A 22,827-nucleotide genomic window follows, 5' to 3' on the forward strand; every position below is an offset into this window, starting at 1 on the left:
GCAGCACCGGCACGGACGCTCTGCTTTCCTCTCTACTTGCCTGGAGGGGAGGGGTTGCCTGGAGGGGAGGGGATTTCACTGCTCTTTGTTCCGTCTGAGCAAACAGCAACCGAAACAGAACAGGGTGGGCAGTAAGACCCTGAGGCAGAATGCAGGAAAGCAGCAGCCTCCTCTCCTCCGTGACAGCGCAATATGATTTTTGCCTGATTTTTGCCATGCACTTGGGACAAACGGCTCCAGGGACCACACATTCGCTCTATAACACGCACAGACATTTCCCCTTACTTTTTAGGAGAAAAAATCTGTGTGTTATAGAGGGGAAAATACGGTAAATTTCCTACTCCACAGTCATTCATGTTCCAGACTGGCCACCGTCCTGAACATGCAGGTGTTTTTAGAGACATGGAAGGAACATAGGGAGCTGCCTTATACTGAACTGGACCATCTATCTCACTGTCCCAGACCACTGGCCCGTCTATCTCATTGTCATCTATACTGTCTGACGACAGCTCTCCAAGGTTTGAATGCAACTGGAGTTGCCAGAGATTTTTCGGCATGCAAAGCAGATGCTCTAGAACTGAGCTACAGACCCCCCACCAAAAAAGAGAGTGCTGCAACTGAGCATAACAGAACTGGTCTCTCCTTGGATGTAATTCAATTAAAATATTGTAACAATAGTCATCATAGCATTGCTGCCTCATTTGTTCGGATTACAAAACACAATTACTAAACTAGATGCAACAACATAAATGAATGCATGCATCTCTGTCATGATTAAACTTTTGTAGATAGAAACTACTCTCTCAGTGTGTTGTACACCAGCAAGACTATGTTACGGATGAGAGGGGTTAACTATTTTCTCCTCTTATTGTTTTCCCATTGAAAATTAACTTCAGAAGCCACTATTTGCTCCAAATAGAAAAACATAGGTGTAAACTGGGGTGGGGGTGGGGAGACGACGACGACAAGATACTAAAGTACTATAAAATCTATATCTATAAATAAATGGATATATTTTAAAGTTTTCTTTGAATGAAATAGTTTTATCCTTACGTTTAATAAATATATCAATTTATAATTTATGTGGTTTGTTATGCATGATACATATTTTTAAAGTAGTATGGTAAGTTTAGATTTGACAAGATGATCAATACTGCATATATGTAATTTTTTTCTTATGATTTATTTTCCACTAGGAAAAAAATGAAAGCAATTTCCCAAATGCTTCAACGTTTCTGAAGATTTTACCCCTCAGGGCCCCTACACTTTCATGGTATGCTGGGATGCATTTATTGACATGCAACATTTGGTCAAGCTTAAATATCTATGGTGAGGTGGCGACTGGTAGAGGCAGAGTTCGCTCACAAAGTCAGGCAGGTCTGTTTGTGAGCACTAAACAGTAGTCTCACAATGGCACTCAAACTGATGCATATGGAGGCATTTGGACCAATTTCTGGTCAGTGACATGCTGAATATATGCAAGAATGCAGATTATAACCTAGATGTGTAGAGACGCAGTAAAAAGGAAAAGGTAAAGGTACCCCTGCCCGTACGGGCCAGTCTTGCCAGACTCTAGGGTTGTGCGCTCATCTCACTCTAGAGGCCGGGAGCCAGCGCTGTCTGCAGACACTTCCGGGTCACGTGGCCAGCGTGACAAGCTGCATCTGGTGAGCCAGCACAGCACATGGAACGCCGTTTACCTTCCCGCTGGTAAGCGGTCCCTATTTATCTACTTGCACCCGGGGTTGCTTTTGAACTGCTAGGTTGGCAGGCGCTGGGACCGAATGACGGGAGCGCACCCCGCCGTGGGGATTTGAACCACCGACCATGCAATCAGCAAGTCCTAGGCGCTGAGGTTTTACCCACAGCACCACCCACGTCCCCTAGAGACACAGTAGCAGTGGATTTTCAGAGCCCTCATATTGCCTTTCTTGAAAAGTCTGGAAATGTAGAAGCACGACACATCTTCCCAAGCTGACACAATTTAGAAATGCATGTTATTGTTTCAAGTTGATATTCTGCCTTCAAGAAAGGATACCAAAGTGACATATTGAAGTCATAAATTGCTGGTATGTCAATTTGCCTAGTAATATCTTCCATTATAAGCAGTGCTATTTTTCTAGAAAAAGAGATGCCAGAACCTGCCATTGATGCCTCCCTTGTTCTCTTACAATGGCAATGGCGCCCACCTGAGAGGTTCCAGAACTGAGATCTAGTGAGTTGTGGCTGAAAAAAACAACCCTGATTATAAACTTGATTTGGGGACAACAGATTATTACATAAAACAAGTGGATCTTCTAGGGAGCCCTGGGAATACTGAAGAATGAACAAAGGGTATACTTGTTATTGTTGTTTTTTTTAGACTTTCTTGATAGCTCTAGTTTCAAATTGCCCTTCAATTCAAAGTTTCATTTCAAGACATATCAGATATGCCATATGAACAATTAGTGGGCCTTGGTTGTAATAAAAATCTCTCTGATTGCTGCTTGTAGTAGTTGACAACTGCAAATAGTTCATGCTAGAAAAATGCACTGGACCCAATCCAACCATATGAATTGTGCAACCCTGTCAAACAAGGAGTAATCATGCCAGTGACTGTTTCTTTTTTTGGGGGGGGTGGGGTGGAAATGGGAATAGTGTGCAGAGTAGAGACTTGTTTGTCCTCCTACTCAGACAAATGAACAAGCGGCGTTATACACTATTTTTGTTCTCATCTTGTATTTTTATGTTGTGAACCACCCTGTGATCTTGGATGAGGGACAGTATACAAATTTAATAAGCAGTAATAATAGCTAACACCAAGTCAGACTGTTGGTCTATCTAATACGGAGCGGCCCTCACTGACTGGCAGTGGCACTACAGGGTTTTGAGGCAGGGGCCTCTCACAGGCCCACCTGGAGATGCTGGGTTGTTCAACCTGGGATCTTCTGTATGCAAAGATGATGCTCAACCACCGAGCTACAGCCCTTCCAGGGCTACAACCAGTATTATCACTGGAAGTAGCAAAGTGCATACAGCCCTGTCTGCCAGATGAATTTGGGGGGATTCGCTTCGGCAGCCACCTCTATCTCAGCATCATTACTATTGGTTTCCAGCTAAATCAAACATTATTTTACTGAGTTAGGATATGAAACTGCTGTAAATAAATGATCCAAAGTAAGTGGCTTGCAGTCTTTCTCCTCTTGTCAGCAGAGACTCCTGTAGGTTACAATCCAGGGTAGTTTGGGGCTAGAAAGGGCAACACTGACTGGCATTAAGCTGAAGGAGAGATTTATGCAAGGCTGTGATTAACATATGTTTACACATTGCTTTGCTGAAGTTCCACAGAGAGATATTGTGATTAAGTAGCAAGTGCAATTAATCAACCAGAATGGTGGAAGCATAGAAGATGACAGACTAATACAAGCAACCAAATCAACCATGAGATGATGTTAGAAATTAGCATATACCACAATCTTTCATATTTATTTGGTATTTTTTTAGCGGTTCACCTCTGAGGAAGAGGAAAATGAGGGAACTTCTAGAAAGGTGGTGGGCAAGTTGCCTATCAGCTATTTTCTTTCTATTCAGGAGACCTTCATAAGCATTCAAATGGATTTTCAGAAGATAGCTTTACATCAAGTGGTATACCATATACCACAGTATTTGATGGTTGGCATGATATTGAATAATATCTGTCAGTTGACATACAATAGCTGTGTTGTTGCTTTTTAAACTTATTGCAGGGGTAATCAATAGGGTGCTCTCCGGATGTTGTTTGACTACAATTTCCATCATTCTGCACCATTGGCTGTGTGGGCTGAGGATGATAAGAGTTGGAATCCAACAATATCTGAGCCTGATACTTCTCACATAAGATGCAATGCAGATACACAATAAGGTTTGATCCAGTGAAGCATGAGCACAGTGTCCACATGCAAAGAATCTTCCTGAGCTCAATAGAGTCCTCTCCCACTTCACATCAGTCTAACTACACTGTTCTAACACTTGCTCAGGATATGTGTATCTACATAGGTATCAGCAATCCCATGGTCTAGACATCCTGGTTCATTTAGGTCTTCACTACTGTGTGTGTAGCTCTAATATTTCTCTGTAACGCTAATCAATCATAGTTGTTACTTCACTCACTGGCTGAAAACACTGAAAGGGAGTTGCCCATACTGTGCTTCCTGGTTTTAATTACCACATTATTTCCTTGTAACAGAATATTATCCAGCAACCTCTTCAGGTGGGCCAACTGATGGACCATTCATAATGTCAATAACAAAACCATAGATATTTCTGTATCCCAGAAACCCCACACGAGAGTTCTGTATCCCATTTACTAGAAAGCTAAAAAGTAAAGGTTGCTTATCTCTTTTTTTTGCCTTTGGAATACAATAGGCAAAAATACCTGTTTGCAGTAAAAAAGATAAACACACTATACATGCCATTGTTTTGTACAGACATAGCTCTACATTGGTACCAAATGCAATTTAGTAATAGAAAATTAAAATGTTCAGTCTCTTGAGCAGTGAAACCACAAACTGGTTTATTTTTTAGAAAGAATTTTTTAGGGCGTGGGGAACAGCCCTTCCCATTCCCATTCCTCCTGCTAAAGACTCTCCTCCCTGCAAGAGAGGGGAGTGGTTGTGGGCGGGAGCCCGAGCACCGCCCCTAGCAGGGGGCGTTAGCCCCCTGCCTCCACCTCACCTGGCTGGCGCCCACGCCCCTCAGCAGGCATCCAACCAGGTGCCTGAGAGGGGGCGTGCTCAGCAGCCTTTTGCTGCGGCGCCAGCCTCTCCCCGGCCTCATTCTTCGTCGTCTCGCCGTGAGTCACCCACCCTCCACTCCCTTTGAGTTAGGGCTTAGGTCATTGGCCTTGCTATGGACCTTAGGTTGGTCGCCCTGGTTGTCTAGGGGGCCTGGTAGGAGTTTTTCCATTTGGCATTAGGCTTTTTGGTTTTTTCGCCTACCTCGTAGCAATCGTCACAACTTTTGTGGTATTGGTGGGTAGGTTAGGCATTGGAATAATGTGTTGTGGTGTGTCAAAGGGCTAGGTGTGGCCATCGCCTATGCCTTCAATTTTTGGGTATTCCGTTAAAGGAATCTGGCGGTCGTGTATTCTGTCCGATGCCTGCTTGGCGGGAGGCCATGGCACGACCCTCGGTGACATCAGGGGAGAGCCTATAGTTGGATTAGCATCAACAGGCTCCACCTACTGGTGAATAAACCCACTTGTTTTAGAGATCCAATGCCTAAGCCAATACCTTTTCACTGCTGTAATCAATAAAGTTGTGGCCTTTTCTTACCCATTAACCTTATATCACGTGTCCTTGTGTATTCTTTCCACATTGCGGGGGTCGGGTCCTCGAACCACAAGGTTTGTTAAACACCCATGGCTGGATTAACAGACCCTCCAAGTGTCCCTATTTTCCAGGGACGTCCTTGATTTAGAGAAGCCGTCCCTGTTTCTGATTTGATGCTGGAATGTCCCACTTTTCCTTAGGATGTCCCTATTTTCATTGGAGAAATGTTGGAAGATATGGTAGGATGAAGAACATTGGAGAAATACTGGAAGGTATGGAGTTATCTGACCCCCAAGCTATCTGAAGGCAATCCTGTATCGGGAAGGTTTTTTTTAAAAAAAGTTTAATGTTTTATTATGTTTTTATATATGTTGAAAGCTGCCTAGTAAGATATGTGGGGTATAAATAGTAAAATTATCATTATGGAGTGGGGCATCCCTGTTTTCATTGGAGAAATGTTAGAGGATATGGGTGAATCATTATTCTAAGTACCATTTCAGTGTACAACTCCCCACAAAATTTGGGGCCTGGGTGGGTAACCACTCCTGCTTTTTGAAATGAAGTTTTGTTTAAAGCTAGGGAAGAAAGCACTTTAGAGAAAAATGAACTGAAGCAGGAAGAAGGAAGTTCAGGCATGGCTGGCACAGAAGAGGCACATTCTTATGCATACCGTTCCTTTGCTTAGGGAGCAAATGGGAGATGAAACAACCCATTGGTTTTTGAAATGAACTGTGAGACCATGCCTAGACCATGCCCCCTTCCCGGGTTGCACCTTTAGTTGTCCCACTCCATGCTCTTCTCAAATGTTTCATCCTAGCTGGAATGTGCCCTTGAACTGTGATCTTGCTTATCCTTTGCCTGGATGGAGGTTTGTATTTGTAGAAATCTCTGATTTATGTGTAGTTGGAATGTAATCTACTGTACAAAGCTAATAGACACACCTATGGTTTCACTCATTTTGGCCTCTGGCCCCATCTAGTACTGGCATTTACCCTCCAGAATGAATGAACCCATGGTTCCGAAAAGGGTTCCTCATCCCTGATATAAACCCCCATTTGCTCTCTTGTTTCACAATTCTGATAAAGAAGTTGTGTTTTTTTTAAAAAACTTCTGTAGAAGCAGAACTGAAGTGCTAGCATTTCTCTGCCCCCTTTCCATCCAGAATTAGCCAACATTGCTGCAACCGTCTATTTATTTCATCACATGATTGTTTTAGTGTTATTTGAAGCACTATTTTGGAGCCAGACATAATCACATTATACAGTTCCCCACCTTATTAACTGGCAGAGAACCATTCCCCATTAGACAATTGATCCTGGGTAGATGAAGCCATTAAAAACAGCACTAATTAGCTGAAGATAGGAGACAGAAATGCAGGCTGTATCCTTTCCTTTCATGCTCCGGGAAGTTCATGTTCCAGACAAATAATAATTGATATGTACTCTTCCTTAATTGTGGATGTTAACAGCCAACAGTATAATGACAGGCTGACAATCCCTGTCTAGCCCATTGTATGTTTAGTTTTGAATCCATGTACCACTGACTAACATTTCTGGTTAAAACCTGGATTTCAGAGAATGCACTTACAACATTGTCATAATCAGAGGTGGGCAGACTACATTAGTTTTCTGAATTACATTTAATATGTGCCCGAGTGTCTGTTGTTTTGTTGGCTCGGAGGACTGGATGTTCATAATTATGAAATAGAGAATGAGAATAGGAAAATAATGAGCAGCATGGAAAACCAAAAACACCTAAGCAGAGTCCTAAGTCGAAACAAAAGATAGCAGCCTTAAGTTCACGGTGTTGTAGGTCACAGGGCTAGGAAGTGATATATAAATACTGCATTAAGTAAAACTGCACTTTTACCATCCCTCAAAAAACAATCACCTGTAGCCGAATTCTTGTGTCTCGTCTGCAGCCACACCCTGTGCTGCTCTGGTAACACAAGAATGTCTGGGGAGGGAGGAGAACCTAGGACTTATTTATTATTAAGAGTAGGAGCAATATTAGCAATAGCAGCTGGCACGGCTGTGCAGGTGAGGCTGCATTGGTCTCCTGTCTTCCCAATGCCACATGACACTACCATATAGCAAGACGGAGAAAGGACAGGCAGCAGGAGCTCCATGTGATGTGTGCATGGTGTGGAGCATCAGATTGGCTCTGCTGCCTTGCCCCACCCCTCTAGGTAAGCAGCAGCAACATGTGGAAAAGACAGGAAAGCAATTTAACCCCACCAGCCACTTCTTAGTGTTCAGGGGTCGTCAACCTTTTTATACCTACCACCCACTAATGCATCTTTCTTGATGGTAAAATTTCCTTACCGCCCACCAGTGCTGCAGTAACATGTGCCATAGAACCCCCTACCGCCCATCTGGAATCCTGAAATGCCCACTAGTGGGCAGTAGGGACCAGGTTGGCTACTCCTGTTAGTATTAGTATTGATTGCAGGTTTTTATTTGTAATTTTGTGGCCTTGAACCCAGAAATTTGCACGCATTTGCAAAGCACCAATAATGTGTTAAGTGCTGTATAGCATGCAAAAGTTACCAAACGACACGTTTACCAAAGGTGTCATGGATTCTGAAGATGCTCGAACTCAGGACAAAAGGGAGAAACGTGCTAAAAGGAAGGCACATTTGGCAAATCCTCACCATGATCAACTCCCACCTGGAAACCTATGTCCCCACTGTGGAAGGACATGTGGATCCAGAATTGGCCTCCACAGGCACTTATGGATTCACTGTTAAGACCATGTTCATGGAAGACAACCTTTACTCAGCTACGAGTGATTGCCAAAGAAGAAAGAAGAAGAAGATAGCATGCAAAAGTTATGCAGTCCCTACCCAGAGATCTTATAATCACCACTAATAGATTGGTCACCTGGCACCATGTGGAACTCTATTGAATCCTTCAAGTGCATCAACACACACACACACACACACACGCCTTCAGTCCAGTTTGGAGTGTTGGAAAATATATCAGGAAGTGCAAGACTGAGACAGTGAAACTCGAAAGGTACAAAGTGGTGCCTAGTATCTTGGATCAACAGCCTGTCTACCTGCTCAGTCTGAAGAGTGGTCTCATCCGAAGTGCACAGGGAGGAATGAGCTGATCAATATTCTAAAACTATGTAGGGCAGATGGACCCTAAATATGCAATTTAGGAGTGGGAGAAGAAAGGGAAGTGGCATGTGGGATAAATGGAATGTTGTATATCTGGGTTGACATTAGGATAATTCTTCTGTTTTATTTATACTATGCTATTCAGAATTACTCATTATCAGAGAAAACAGCACACAACAGATACTCTGTTTGACTGATTGTACCTTTGAAGAAGCATCAGATTAATACAACCTGCATAAGGGCCAAGGCACAAGGACATTATGATTCAAAGAAATAGGAGATAATTGGAATCTGTCCTGATGTATGTCCAAATGTGGAAAGCCTGATAGCTATTAACGAAACAGGAAATTTAATGTCAAATATCAGCATTCAGCAAACTCTTCAAAACTAATGAGTTAAGCTGTTAAGATAAGATGTTTCTCCGTTTATAAAAGGGCAAGAAATAAAACTACTAAAGGGAAGGAAGTCCGTGAAATAAAACGATGAAGGCTGAGGCAGTGTGTTATGGAGACTGGCTGTCTACTCTTTACAGAGTGTAAGTCTTTGGTCAAGCAAATGTGGAACAAAAAGCCATTACCCAAGAACCCTAAGAGACCTGTAATAACCCAAGTTAACATGAAGTTATAGGGCATGATTTTCTTTTCTAATGAGGAACAGGGGGAACCCATGATGCCGTAGTAGTGCCTGAATAGGAGACCACCAGGAGCCCAATATAAGCCACTCTGAGCTTTCTAAAAGCACCGGGAGCACATATTAATAGAAAATGGAGCTACCCCAGATCTCACTGATGAAGATGTATTACCTGCAAAGCAGACACATTAAAAATACACAGCAACTTTGGAAGCCTCAACCCATGTCTGACTTCCTCACAAAGATATATGCCTTAGCAATTTCTATGTAACATTTCTTTAGGAAGAAGAATTCCCTTACATGGCATAGCAACAAACTGAAGTTTACCATTGATAGTGGACGCCAGGTTATTACAGCTCTTTGTCAAATGTACATCTGTTCCAAAAATGTACTTTCAAATATTTGTTTCTCACATTCACACATTACTGTATCTTTTTAGGTACACACGTACACGTCATAGGCATACACCCCGACCCTCAAACAAGTATCTGGTACAATCCCTTCCCATGTGGGTATAGTGGTCATGTACAAAAGGATCCTCACAGATCCCAAAAAGTTTCTTCTGCCTCTACTGCATGTGCATATAGAAACCCATGAAGGTGCCTTACACAGAGTCATGCCATTGGTCCTTCTCACTCAGTATTGCCTACACTGATTGGTAGGCAGGAATCTCTCCCAGTCCTACCTAGAGATGGTTGGGGTTGAAAATGGGACCTTTTCATGCAACACCTGAGCTGCAGTGGACCATTACAGAGATCAGATGTGTGGGGAGAGGGCTGGACACAACTCTTCCAGCCCAAGCTTCTTCTGGTCAGCCAAGTGTCATGAGTTGAGGTCTGGAGGGCATGTACAGACCACTCATGTTGCTTGCATGCATGTCCCTGTGCATGAGAGGAGAAACAGGGCTTTGTGGAGCCCTATGAACAGCTAACAGCTCCCCCCCCCCATGAAAGGTCATTGTTTCTGCACAGAGGAGGATTATAACCTAACCCAAGGTGTAGAGACGTCCATCGTGAGTGTCTTTAAATGACAAGCAATGAAAAGCTCCTATAAAAGGAAACCAAGAGACAGTATGTAAGTGTGGACACTCAGAAAAAGAAGATTATGAGAAATCATTCATATATATATATATATATATATTTGCTTTCGTAGATTTTCACGGGTACAGGAATGCAGGTTTTGGTGTCCTCGGGTGTCTTCCCGTGTAAAAGTTGGGGTGTCTAGGCGACGTTTCGACGAGGTCTCACTCGTCATCTTCAGGCTGGTGCTTTCGGCTTCTTGTTACTGGAACAGAGCGGGATCTCAATGTTTGAGTTCCTATAAATACTGTAGAGGGGGTGTGGTGTCTAGCCTCCAATGTTCTGGGCAGAGAGGAAGTTCCCAGGCTAGTGTGCCTTTTCTTCTTTTGTTCCTTAATTACTTGAGAGATACCTTGAGTGATTTCTTGAGTGATATCCTGAGTACCACTTAGGTGGGTCATTAGGTGTGGATTAGTTGCTAAAGTCTTTGTGTCTTGACCTCTTGAACTTTGTGAAGAGTTTTCCTGAGAAGATGGCTGTATTGCACTTAGTTGTGCTTTGGCTTGGCTTCGTGTATAGGGGCGAGCTGTGGTTTTGTGGCTTGTGTCAGCCAGATCTGTGTAGGGATTGCAGGGGGGTGCAGCATCCGGAGGTGCCACCATGGATTGGCTACTGGATGGTGTCAGTAATTCATCTGTGGAGAGGGTCTGGGTTTGGGTCTGGTGTGGTTGATTGGAGTTGGCGTTCTGTGTGCCTCTGGATCTGGTGTCAGTTTTTGTGGGGAGGGCTAATTTCCAGATGTCTGGCAAGCGGGATGTGTCGTCACGCTTGTTCATGTTGTGAGGGTGTTTCTCTATCTCGATGGCTTCCATGATTATTCTCTTGTGGTGATGTTCCGTGTTAAAGAGCAATTTGGAATCTGCAAAATTAATTTCGTGTCCTGTTTCTTTCATGCAAACCACCCAGAAGCAATTTACACAAAGAAGAACAGAAAGCACTCACCAACCTGAGGAAAGACAACAACATAATCATTCTCCCAGCAGACAAAGGTAATGCCACAGTGGTGATGAACACATCGGACTACCAAGCAAAACTATCAAAGCTACTCCAAGATCCTGCCTACAAACCTATAAAAACAGATCCCACCACCTATCTGGAAAAAACCACCAAATCCAAAATAAAAGCCTCTCCTATCAGTGAAGAAATCCAGCTAAGAATCATCCCCAGAGAAAAATCATCCAGATGCCCCAAACTCTACGGCCTCCCCAAGATACACAAAGAAGGAACACCACTCAGACCAATAGTCAGCTCCATAGGCTCACCTCTACAAAATCTCGCTAAATTTCTCGCCAAGCAACTTCAGCCCTATGCAGAATCCATCTCTTCACACGTACCAAACTCCTTCCAGTTCATAGAAACAATAAAGAAGCAAAACCTACATCCTAATGACCTACTTGTGAGCTTCGATGTTGTATCTCTCTTCACACAAGTGCCCATTAATGAAGCCTTGACAGCTATTCAAAACAAATACAATCCCCCCGAATACATCTTGGACCTGACCAACCACTGCCTAACCAACACGTACTTCATCCACAATGGACAAAGATACAAACAGATAGAAGGAGCACCTATGGGATCACCCCTCTCACCGGTCATCGCAAACCTGTACATGGAACACTTTGAAACCAATGCTTTAGACAAGTCAGAACACAAACCCAAACTTTGGCTCAGATATGTTGACGACACCTTTGTAATTTGGCCACACGGGAAGGAAAAACTGGATAGCTTCCTCACACATCTCAACAACTTACACCCCAAAATACAATTCACTATGGAAATAGAAGCCAACAACCAACTTCCCTTCCTTGACGTCCTAATCTACAAAAAACCTGATGGCTCCCTAGGACACACTATCTACCAGAAAAAAACACACACCAACCGCTACTTACATGCACAATCACACCACCACCCTGCACAAATAAACTCCGTAGCCAAGACTCTCATCTCCAGAACCAAACGCCTGGCTGACAAAGACCACTTGACAACTGAGTTACAGAATCTCTCAAATGTGTTAATTGCCAATGGATACCAGCAAAACAGGATTACGAAGCTAATCCAAAAGGAAACACCCCCCAAAAACCAAGACACAGAAGAAAACAATGGCATGGCCCTCCTTCCTTATATCAAGGGCACTACAGATAAAATTAGCAAAATCCTCCATAAACACAATATCAAAACAGCCTTTTGCACCAACCAAAAAATAGCCAATATCCTCAGAAACCCCAAGGATAAAATCCAGTTGGAAAACCAAGGGATCTATGAAATACCCTGCAAAGTCTGCCCAGCCACGTACATTGGACAAACAAACAGACGAATAAATGCACGTATCGCAGAACACAAGAATGCCGTCAAAAAAGAAGAAAAAACTTCCTCTCTTTTCCAACACATGAAAGAAACAGGACACGAAATTAATTTTGCAGATTCCAAATTGCTCTTTAACACGGAACATCACCACAAGAGAATAATCATGGAAGCCATCGAGATAGAGAAACACCCTCACAACATGAACAAGCGTGACGACACATCCCGCTTGCCAGACATCTGGAAATTAGCCCTCCCCACAAAAACTGACACCAGATCCAGAGGCACACAGAACGCCAACACCAATCAACCACACCAGACCCAAACCCAGACCCTCTCCACAGATGAATTACTGACACCATCCAGTAGCCAATCCATGGTGGCACCTCCGGATGCTGCACCCCCCTGCAATCCCTACACAGATCTGGCTGACACAAGCCACAAAACCACAGCTCGCCCCTATACACGAAGCCAAGCCAAAGCACAACTAAGTGCAATACAGCCATCTTCTCAGGAAAACTCTTCACAAAGTTCAAGAGGTCAAGACACAAAGACTTTAGCAACTAATCCACACCTAATGACCCACCTAAGTGGTACTCAGGATATCACTCAAGAAATCACTCAAGGTATCTCTCAAGTAATTAAGGAACAAAAGAAGAAAAGGCACACTAGCCTGGGAACTTCCTCTCTGCCCAGAACATTGGAGGCTAGACACCACACCCCCTCTACAGTATTTATAGGAACTCAAACATTGAGATCCCGCTCTGTTCCAGTAACAAGAAGCCGAAAGCACCAGCCTGAAGATGACGAGTGAGACCTCGTCGAAACGTCGCCTAGACACCCCAACTTTTACACGGGAAGACACCCGAGGACACCAAAACCTGCATATATATATATATATATATATATATATTCCTTGAGTGTCCACTTTTGCAGGCTGTCTCTCAGCTTCCATTTACGAGAGCTTATTTCTCTTACTTGTCATTCAAATACACCCACTAAGAGAATGAATAAATGCCATGAAAACTAGCAAGATGACATAATGAATGAGTTACTGTAAATGCCTCCAGCATAAAACAATTATGTACCTGCTATTGTCAAAAACATTCAACATTTTCTTTTGTTGAAAAGGAAGCAGCTATAAATTATTCACAGGGGCACTGAAAGTACTTCTTTTTTCTTTTTGGTTGCTACCAATTAATTCTTCCCTGAACATCCCCAGATATTTAGTTAAGGACAGAAAATTTACATGCAGAGTTTTGATTTTTCCATGGGGTTATCTAAATGAACATCCTTTTGTTTAAAATATAAAAAAATGACATTTGCGATGTGGAATGGCGAAATACCAACTTTGCATCTGTGAGCTGAGCACTGTTATAGGGGGTAATTTAGGCTCTGTTTTGCAACAGCAATGCAAAGCAAAGTAAAAATAAGAGCATTGCAAAACAGTTGGTGTTCACGTTGCCCTTGTTTTATTTAAAAAAGAAATTAATAAAAACTAGGGAAATTGAATCAGATCATTATAATGTTGACTCAAGAGTGAATGCTTATTGATCAATCGATATGAGCACTTACAGACTGTCACTATTTTCGGATGGAATTCAATCACGTAACAGCAAATTCAGGTTTCTCATTTATAGTCGATGGAGACTCTTGTTCAACAAACTCGCTTCTCCAAAATATTGGACTTTTCACGATAAGGAAAGTGATGGGAAAATGCAGTGGAAAGTGTGGGATAACACTGGTTTGATGCAACGTCATCTAACCTACCCACAAACAAATCAGGATTTAATGGTCATTCAATAGCCAACATAGTATAATCTCCCTGCAAGCAAATCAGAGAGAAAGCTCAATAAACAGGTGGTCTGGACATGCTAACTATCTATGAGAAGAAGCAGGGGCCTGGGAAGGCAGGTGGGAAGAAATTCTCAAAATTCTCAGGGAGAAATGTCTTATGAGGTAAAAGCAATAGACTGGCTTTCCTCCCTCAACAAATGTTTTCATCCTCAGACTTAGTTGCTCCACTGCCACAAAACTACAACAATCAGCAGCCTGCAGCCTGCCTTATTGAAGACACCTGTGTCAGGGAAATACATCATTCAAGGCATGGTGTGTGTGTGTGTGTGTGTGTGTGTGTGTGTAAAATGGTGGCTTTCATTGACCAACCCAGCTGGCTAATAACTGTTGTAGCATTGTCACTGCTTGAGGCAATTACTAAAGAAGATTTTTTTTTCACTTTCCTCCCGACATACATTGCAAGAGTCACAAATAAAAACACACAATCAATAGAAATATTTAAAAAACAATTAAATAAGTAACCCTATAAAAGCGTGTGTGTGTGTGTGTGTGTGTGCGTGCGTGCGCGCGCGCGCGCACACACACACACACACACACAGAGAACTGTAACATTCACTGTCAGAAGACCCTATCACAACACCCAGTTAGTGGCCAAACACCAGTCAAAACAAAAGTCTTTGTCTGCTGGCGAAAGGAAAGTAGAGAAGGGGGCAGTCTAGCCTCCTGTGGAGGGGGCGCAGCCACTGAGAAGGCCCTCTCTCATGTCCTCAGAAAATGTGCCTGTGAAGGTGGTGTGGCTGAGAGATTTTTTGTAGCAAAATATGTAATGCCACTGATGCTTTCCTGGTAAGCCCCCTCCCCACTTCCCAAAAATGTTTGAAAAATCCTTCTGCCCCCTGATAAAAATAGCTGAGATGTTCCCATTCACTTTCAGATTTCCAGTCTACTTCCACACCATTTCAATGGCCGACCACAACTTCTTGTACAATGAGGGCAAGTAGAAGAATGGAAATTTTTCAAACACTTACAGGTTCCCCTTAGCTGTCTCTCCCGCTGTAAGATAAATAGTCCCAAATGTTTTTAGCTTTTCCTTGCAGGGAGAATGCTCCAACCGCTTGCTCACTTTGATTGCCCTTTTCTGTACCTTACTGTCTTGCTTTCGTCCGATGATGCAGTTTTGCCCCCCCCCCCACTCCCTTTGGATCTGCTATTTTCCACCTTGGGACAAATAGGACCCTTGTCTGGTTTTTCATCTCCGTAACACCCTGGAAGGCTCCATTTGTTTGGACAGGCTCACTCTGACAGGATTCAAGAACTCCCCGACTTAGGCATAATTAGTCATTCATACAACTGAGGAACTGGGTATATACATTTATTACAATTTAAGCTGAGATGTTTCTTAAAATAATTCTGGAAATGTGCTTAATTATTAGGTACTAATGCCAATGCCAATGGCATTACAATATGATACCATAATGACTTCCCAGCAAACAATGGGGGAAGTGAACACTTCATCATTGTAAGCTATTTAGAAGACCCTGTCTAATATTAGTCTACGACTACTTAGCAAAATGAGAAAACAAACTGTAAAATCCTAACAGAAGAAACCCACTTCCTTTCCGAGTCTCAAGAGGGAGGGCTGGGCTGTAATAAAGCTTTGTTGTCAATTAAGCATATTTTTCATACCCTCATTAGCGCAAACGTCTATTTTAGGAAAGGATTTCTTGTTGCCGTTCAGCTGTAACATTTAGGCTTATGTTGGCTCCCAGAGTCTCTGCTTAAAAAAAAAATAATACGAAGAAAAGAGGTGTGTAGGGGGGAAATATCTTCCATGGGACGTGTGCGTGTGAGTCCTGTAACTGTTAAGTGTAATTAATAGCAGCACATTGGTAGAAAGTCAGACATAATAATTGATTTCTTCTTTTTACTGTGCTAAAGATCAAGGGAACATATCCTTCATCCTCCATTATGCACGCACAGCAATAGCAGAATAGATCCTTTGGGAGAGTTTGAATATCCGGTGTTTTGCTGCCCACAAGATCCTTATTATAAAAGGTGTTGTAAGCTAGCCAAGATGAAGAAAAGCTGCTGCTGCTGCTAGAATTACTGAAAAGTGCTTAGCTCTGATTCCTCATTACAAAAGGAAGGAAGTGGGGGCAGGGAAACAGCACCCCAATAAATGAGATTAATAAATGAGAGGGAAAACCAAGTTGTTCCGAACAGGCGGGAAGCAGAAATAAACCTCTAAAACCCTACTTGTGGCTGCTTTTCTATAATGTATTGCTCTTATACTAACTGTATTTACTCAGGAGTAAGTACATTTGATTTCATGGATAGAATTATGATTGTAGCCTTAGGCATTCCCAGTGGCTGCCCTGGAGTGGCGAACACCCTTTCCCTGGAGATTTCCCAAAGTCTGTGTCTGAGGGTGCACACCGGTGTTTGTAAAATACAAATGCACCTGATGTGTGCTAAAATCGCCTTTAAATTTGGCTGGTGACCAAGCTGTCTTTAACTGAGAGAGTTCATGCTGGGCCATTGGTCATCTGTGTGAATTCTGAGTGTCTCCTGGAAGCAGGGTAAGGTCTTTTTATTTGAATGGCTTTTGATGACCAAAGACAGGAAAAGATGGGTTGAAGGTAAGAAGAGTTATTGACTGTACTGTAGCAAAGGGTATCTAGCTTTCAACCATTGATACCTCACCAAATTTCTTGGGATGGAGTAGGGTGAGAAAATGTGGATGGATCCAACCTAGGAAGAGAAGGCAAATGAGAAATGTCTGCCGTGGTAGCTATTTTCTTAGGACTTAAATTTTCAAAGAGATGTTGTCTACTCAGCCTGTTGGAAATGATCAACTGGCAATTTTAGCTCCCACCCCCAGGATTCCATCTTTCTACCCATGGAAGCTTTGGTCAGCTACTTTATGAGCTGGAAGAAAGGGAGATGGATTCTATATAGGCCATCAGAAGGGGAAATCATTCCCCACTCATCAAAGTCCATGAACAGTTTTGTTTCTTTTAAATCCAAGTTGCTATCCACAACTATTTCACTGTGATCAAGATGGCTAAACTTACAACAATGTGATTTACCACAATCCTGTAATTTGCTAACAATATGCCTCTCAGTTCATTCAATATGGAATGGATGTTTCTAGATTCTGGTTGTTATTCTTTAAGAAAACACTATGACACAGATAACAGCTGACAGAATGTCATTACCATGTCTAATTTCTGTGGTTTTGCAGCTACTTATGATCAATCTAACCCAACAGATAATGTAAGGCAGGATATATCTATACAGCAATTATAATGAGGCTAAGCAGCTGAGCCAGGCAGTTGATCATATCCACCACCCCCATTTCAGGATGAGTACTGGTCCTGGATATTGTGGTTACTTCCTATGAGATTTATCTAGGAAGGATATAGAATTTACCAGAAGCAGAAGTATCTGAGGATATAGTGTTACAAAACCGATTTCCTAACCCCATTATTCTTTGAAGCTGTGTTGACATGGGCACAAGCAAATAGTTAGGCACTAAAGAGCTACTCAGAAGTGTGGATTTTTCATCTTTTTAAAGAAGGTAAATATATTCTGTTTTCAACACCCTCAGCAAAGGGAATGACATTCAGTGAGGCAATGGAGGGTGGCCCAGGTTCTTGGTTCTGCTTCCTACAGTATGTTATTTATTTGAAATATTTCCAGGCTTCTTTTCTGAGGAGAAGTCTCTCAAAAGGCTTAAGTGGTTTTTAAGAAGTCAAACTCCAACTGCAAAACATATTGCCCTCAGATGGTTGTCCATGAGGGAACGTGGCCCTTGGGCTGAAAAAGCTCCCTCACCTATGAACTGATGGAAGGACCTCCAAGAAAGAAGATGTCACCATATGCTTGCGAACATGTGTTATGTTTTTGTCACATTGCTATGTTAGCAATGTGATATGTAGGTTTAAGGGTCTCACGAGCAATTTTATGATTGGGTTTCAGGGTTCTTTAGGGAAGGAAAGCCAAATCCTTCCTACATTTGAATGTTTGCTTTGCTGTTACTCTATTAAGCTTGATAGAGTCATATCACAGATGTTAAGACCCGCCCCGCATAACAGATCACATGACACGGTGCATGTACACCATTTGAATGGCAATCCTCATCAATTTTGTGGGGGCCTGGCCCCCTCAGATATTTTATTGTGAGAGCTGAAGCCCCCACGTCCCCTAGGAGTTGGCTCCTCTGATAAGTCTCTCTCTGTGTGCATCTTGATGATCTCTCTTTAAATTCAGGAAACAGCATACTAGGTCTATGGAAGATTTTCTTCCAGCACAGATGAACATCCACAGTGAGTCTGCTGCTGGTGGCTATAATACTGTGTCAGGTTTTACATTTAATGCATTTCATACACATAACACACAAATACTCAAAACTGAGTGTTTTCCTGAGAGCATAAAATGCTATGGTATTTATGATGAGCCTTAACCTTCACAGTGCACTTTGTATGGCTAATACAGTTGTATCTTGGTTCTCAAATAGAATCCATTCCGGAAGTCCGTTTGACTTTCGAAAACATTCAAAAACAAAGGTGTGGCTTCCGATTGGCTGCAGTAGCTTCCTGCATTCAATCAGAAGCAGTGGAAGCCGAGTTGAATGTTTGGCTTCCAAAAAACGTTCACAAACTGGAACACTCACATCCAGGTTTGCAGCGTTTGGGAGCCTAAACGTCTGAGTACCATGGCATTCGACAACCAAGGTACAACTCTAATGATGATGTCAAGCCATAGAGACCATATAAAATGTAGTCTCCAATCTACTATTTTTGTAACCTCAAGCCTATAGCTGGGGGGATAATTGCACCCATGGATAGCTGTAAACAGCACTTATTTTCTAAAAAAAATATTTAGGGGTACTCTCATTTTCCTACTCATATTAAAATATTGCCCCTCAATAAGGCCAAACTTTGATTCACAAAATGTTTAGAGATATGCGTACCCCTGCATCCCCCCCAGAAAAAAAGCACTGGCTGTAAACATAGCAAAGCTTCTTTTACAAGAGTCTCAGCCATCTTGTTAGCGTAGGCCAGGGGTATCCAACATGTTGTCGGAGTACAACTCCCATCAGCTTCAGCCAGCATGGCCAAGCTAGTCCAACAATATCTAAATGGTCATAGACTCCCTGAAATATGATATGTGCATGCATGCGGTGCCACCAACATTATTAGCTGGGATACAACTCATAGTAAACATTTAAGCTTTTTCTGAATGGTTGCTGAGCAAGTTCATAAATACTAAATGAATTTCAAACAGAGTCAAGGTTAGTTATCCCATTACTACTAAAAAAATGATGACAGACTTAAGATAAGCTTTAGAAACTACCACCTGTGGCCTTGACCAAGACGTTCCTGCTGCATCAAGTTACAGGTCTTCCTTTGCGTAAGGTGATAAACTTTAGCAAGGGCCTCTCCCACTAATTTTTTTTAATATATGGAAGGTCACAGTTGATCAAAGCAGCCAATGATGATATTTTGCATTGAGCTTCTCCCTCCCAAGATTTTACCAAAGATTTTAAGTGGCCACACAATATCATTGCCATATTTAAACTGTTTGCAGGGGCATTTATGGGTTCTTAAAGCTTGCTGATGCAATTGGCATGTTTCTTTATTCAAGTTTTATTCTTTATTCAAGTTATGCAGCAGCCTGGTTTTAGTTTGTTTGGATTGTTGTTTTGGACATTGTTTCAAGGTGTTTTGTAAGTTGACGGGGTAACCCATCATCGGATCAACTGACAAAAATTTGCTTAACAAATAAATGATGTTAACTATCCTTGTGAACGGTGTGAATAGTTCTACTTTGCCAGGCCAGGGTTCACTGAACAGTGGGGAGCAACTCAGCGAGGCAGACAGAGCCCAGTCAAATGCATTGTTGAGGCATTTGATAGAAACCAGGTGGTTCTGATCTAAGGGGAGTTTGGTATTGAACACTGAGCGTTAGCAAAAGCAGCTAGTGTGCTGAGCATGCTAAATTCTGGAATTTGACTGGATCCGGTCTTGATTTGTGTGGCCTCATACTATTTTAGCAGGGACATGTTGAGAAGGTTAACGTCCCATCTCTTGTTGCTCACCCACTCCCCTCTCTCTCATCACTGCCACATGCTATCTGGGAGATGTGCATCCTTGGCTTCATTTGTTGAGAGGAGCATCATGTTCTACCTTTTACCTCAATGTCTCTGTCACACTCAGCTTGGGGAACAGTGAGAGAATCCCCCTTGGCTGCTCCGAGCCTGCAGGTAAAGAGAACAGTTTTCTAGACTCTCTCCCACAAGATCTGCAGGGTCTGTTGGCTCAAAAACATTGCCTATTTTCTCCCAATAGTGATGCCATATTCCCTGAACATTCACTTGTCAGCTGCTGTGACATTATCACAGCCCTTACTAACTATTGTTTCCTGACCTTCTTTTATTCATCTGTAAACAAAGCCTCCATCACTCCAATGATGTTGCCCTGAATGTCCCACTGCTCAGAGAAGAAGTGGGTAGAAGTTAGAACAGACGCTTGTCGGACATCTGGAAACAAATACTCTGTAAGTGGATAATTGTTCTGTCCCAGCTGGCAATTCCTTCATACACACCCTTTTTCTTTTCCCTGTTCCATGGATTGAGAAAACAAGGCTCTGTTACTGTGAAAATGCATCATGTTTAGAATTAAAATGTGTTCTGAGAAAAATGATGCCAGTCTTGAAGGCAGGAAAAAAGAGAGTCTCTGATCAAAGATAATTCCATAATATTAATTTACTGGATAACCCCTCTTAGTTCTTTTATGAATAGCTGGCGCACAAAACATACTTTCTGTCCAACCCGATGCCTGGTATCTGATCTTCGATAATGCGTATTACTCTTTGAAATTCAGCCATTATTCTGTGTTATCATCATATTTATATGGGGGTCATGTTTTACGCTGATGTAATACAGCCTAATATACGCGAACATACATTGTATGTGAGAACATATATTTTTAGTACTGACCTTGAGCTAACAGCAGTTTGATAGCAATTATCTGATCTAAATTATTGTTTCCATTTTAGAGAACCCAAGCGTCTGGGAAGGGTTGTTTTAGAAAAATCCACTATTAGTCCACAAACACATCATATTGAATGCACAGCTCTGTATAATATAATCTACAGTAAACCACTGGGAGCATTCACGATATAGCTGGGTTTTGTGTGTGTGCGTGTAATGGCTTTTGAACAACCCATTTTCCTGAATAGATGAAGTGGGCTCCATTTTTGCCTATAATTCTGAAAAAAAAAGTATGAAAGAAAGAAAACCCAAGGAAATGGAAGGTTACACAGGTGACAAGAATATGTTGGTGAGGATGCCTAAGTGCTGCTCCATGCATTTTTGTTTCAGAGATTGCCAAATTCAGCCCACCAGCTATTTTGTCATGGGATGATTCTGTAGACCTCATAGAAGGACATAATTTGTGTATGAAGGCTTTTACAAAAGCTTGTGGAAAATAAAAGAACCTAAATGGCTCTAGAAGGATATCATGAAATCCAGTTGACTCCTGAGTATCTCTCTAATTCCTATCAATTTTTTGGGTTTTTTGATGAAGTAATTTAGAATGTGAATGCAAAAGAGGAAATGGAGTCTCTTATTACTTGGTTAGTTATATCCTGGTTTTGCTATAAAATATTTAAAGTGGCTTACTTTTTAAACAACAACAATAACACACATTGAGAAACAATTGTTGACAGAAAATGGAGCCTGACCCCAAAAGAGCACCCATTGGCTAGACTTCTCTTTTGACTTTAGACTAACACCCACTATGTTGCCCACTGACTTCAGCCCTATTCATACTCACATGAGTACCATCACTGACCCTACCTACATCCCTTGCTGAACCTTTTCATCCATGTATTCATGGGCCATGAAGTCTGAAGTGGGCAGCCTCCTCCAAATGTGTAGGCTCCTTGAACTCTGGACAATCAGCTTTAACTTCCTGCTTGAAAGCTTTCCCCCATTCATGGGTGACCTGAGGGAGGCAGCAGGACCAGGGCCATTAAGCACAGTATGTGAGTCTGAACAGATGACCAGCTCTCATTCATGGTTCCATCAAAGCCCTACAGAATCACTTCAAGGACCTAAACCATGGTCTGCAGGCTGCTATGGGAAGGATGCTTCTGCAGCATCATCTCCTAGTCTGCTTCTTTGGAAGGAAGGGTGGAATATAATTGAATAACTAAGCAAACAAGCAAAGAAACAAATAAAGCAAGCTGACTGAGCGATAAGGAACTCTGCCTGCTCTTCAGACAGTGGTCTCTAAAGAAGAGACAGAGCGCTGATCAGGAGATCAAATCCCTCTGCCAGCTCCTTAAAAATCCCTATTCACATTATATAAATAGTACTTAGAAGGCAATAATTGCACCTGAGATTTAGAGAATAAATATGGATTTATAGATCTAATTTTGTAGAATGAAATAATATTATGCCAATTTTCATGTACAACCAGTAAAGAAATCTCTCTCTCCTTACCAAGTTGGCTAGGTAGCCGCTAGTATGCAAGGGACAGAGTCTGCATTGGTATCAATTCTTATGGAATTTACATGCACAAATAATAGATACGTATAC

This window comes from Podarcis gaigeae (genome assembly GCF_964106915.1).
Source record: "Podarcis gaigeae genome assembly, chromosome: 7".
In the NCBI taxonomy this organism is placed as follows: Eukaryota; Metazoa; Chordata; class Lepidosauria; order Squamata; family Lacertidae; genus Podarcis; species Podarcis gaigeae.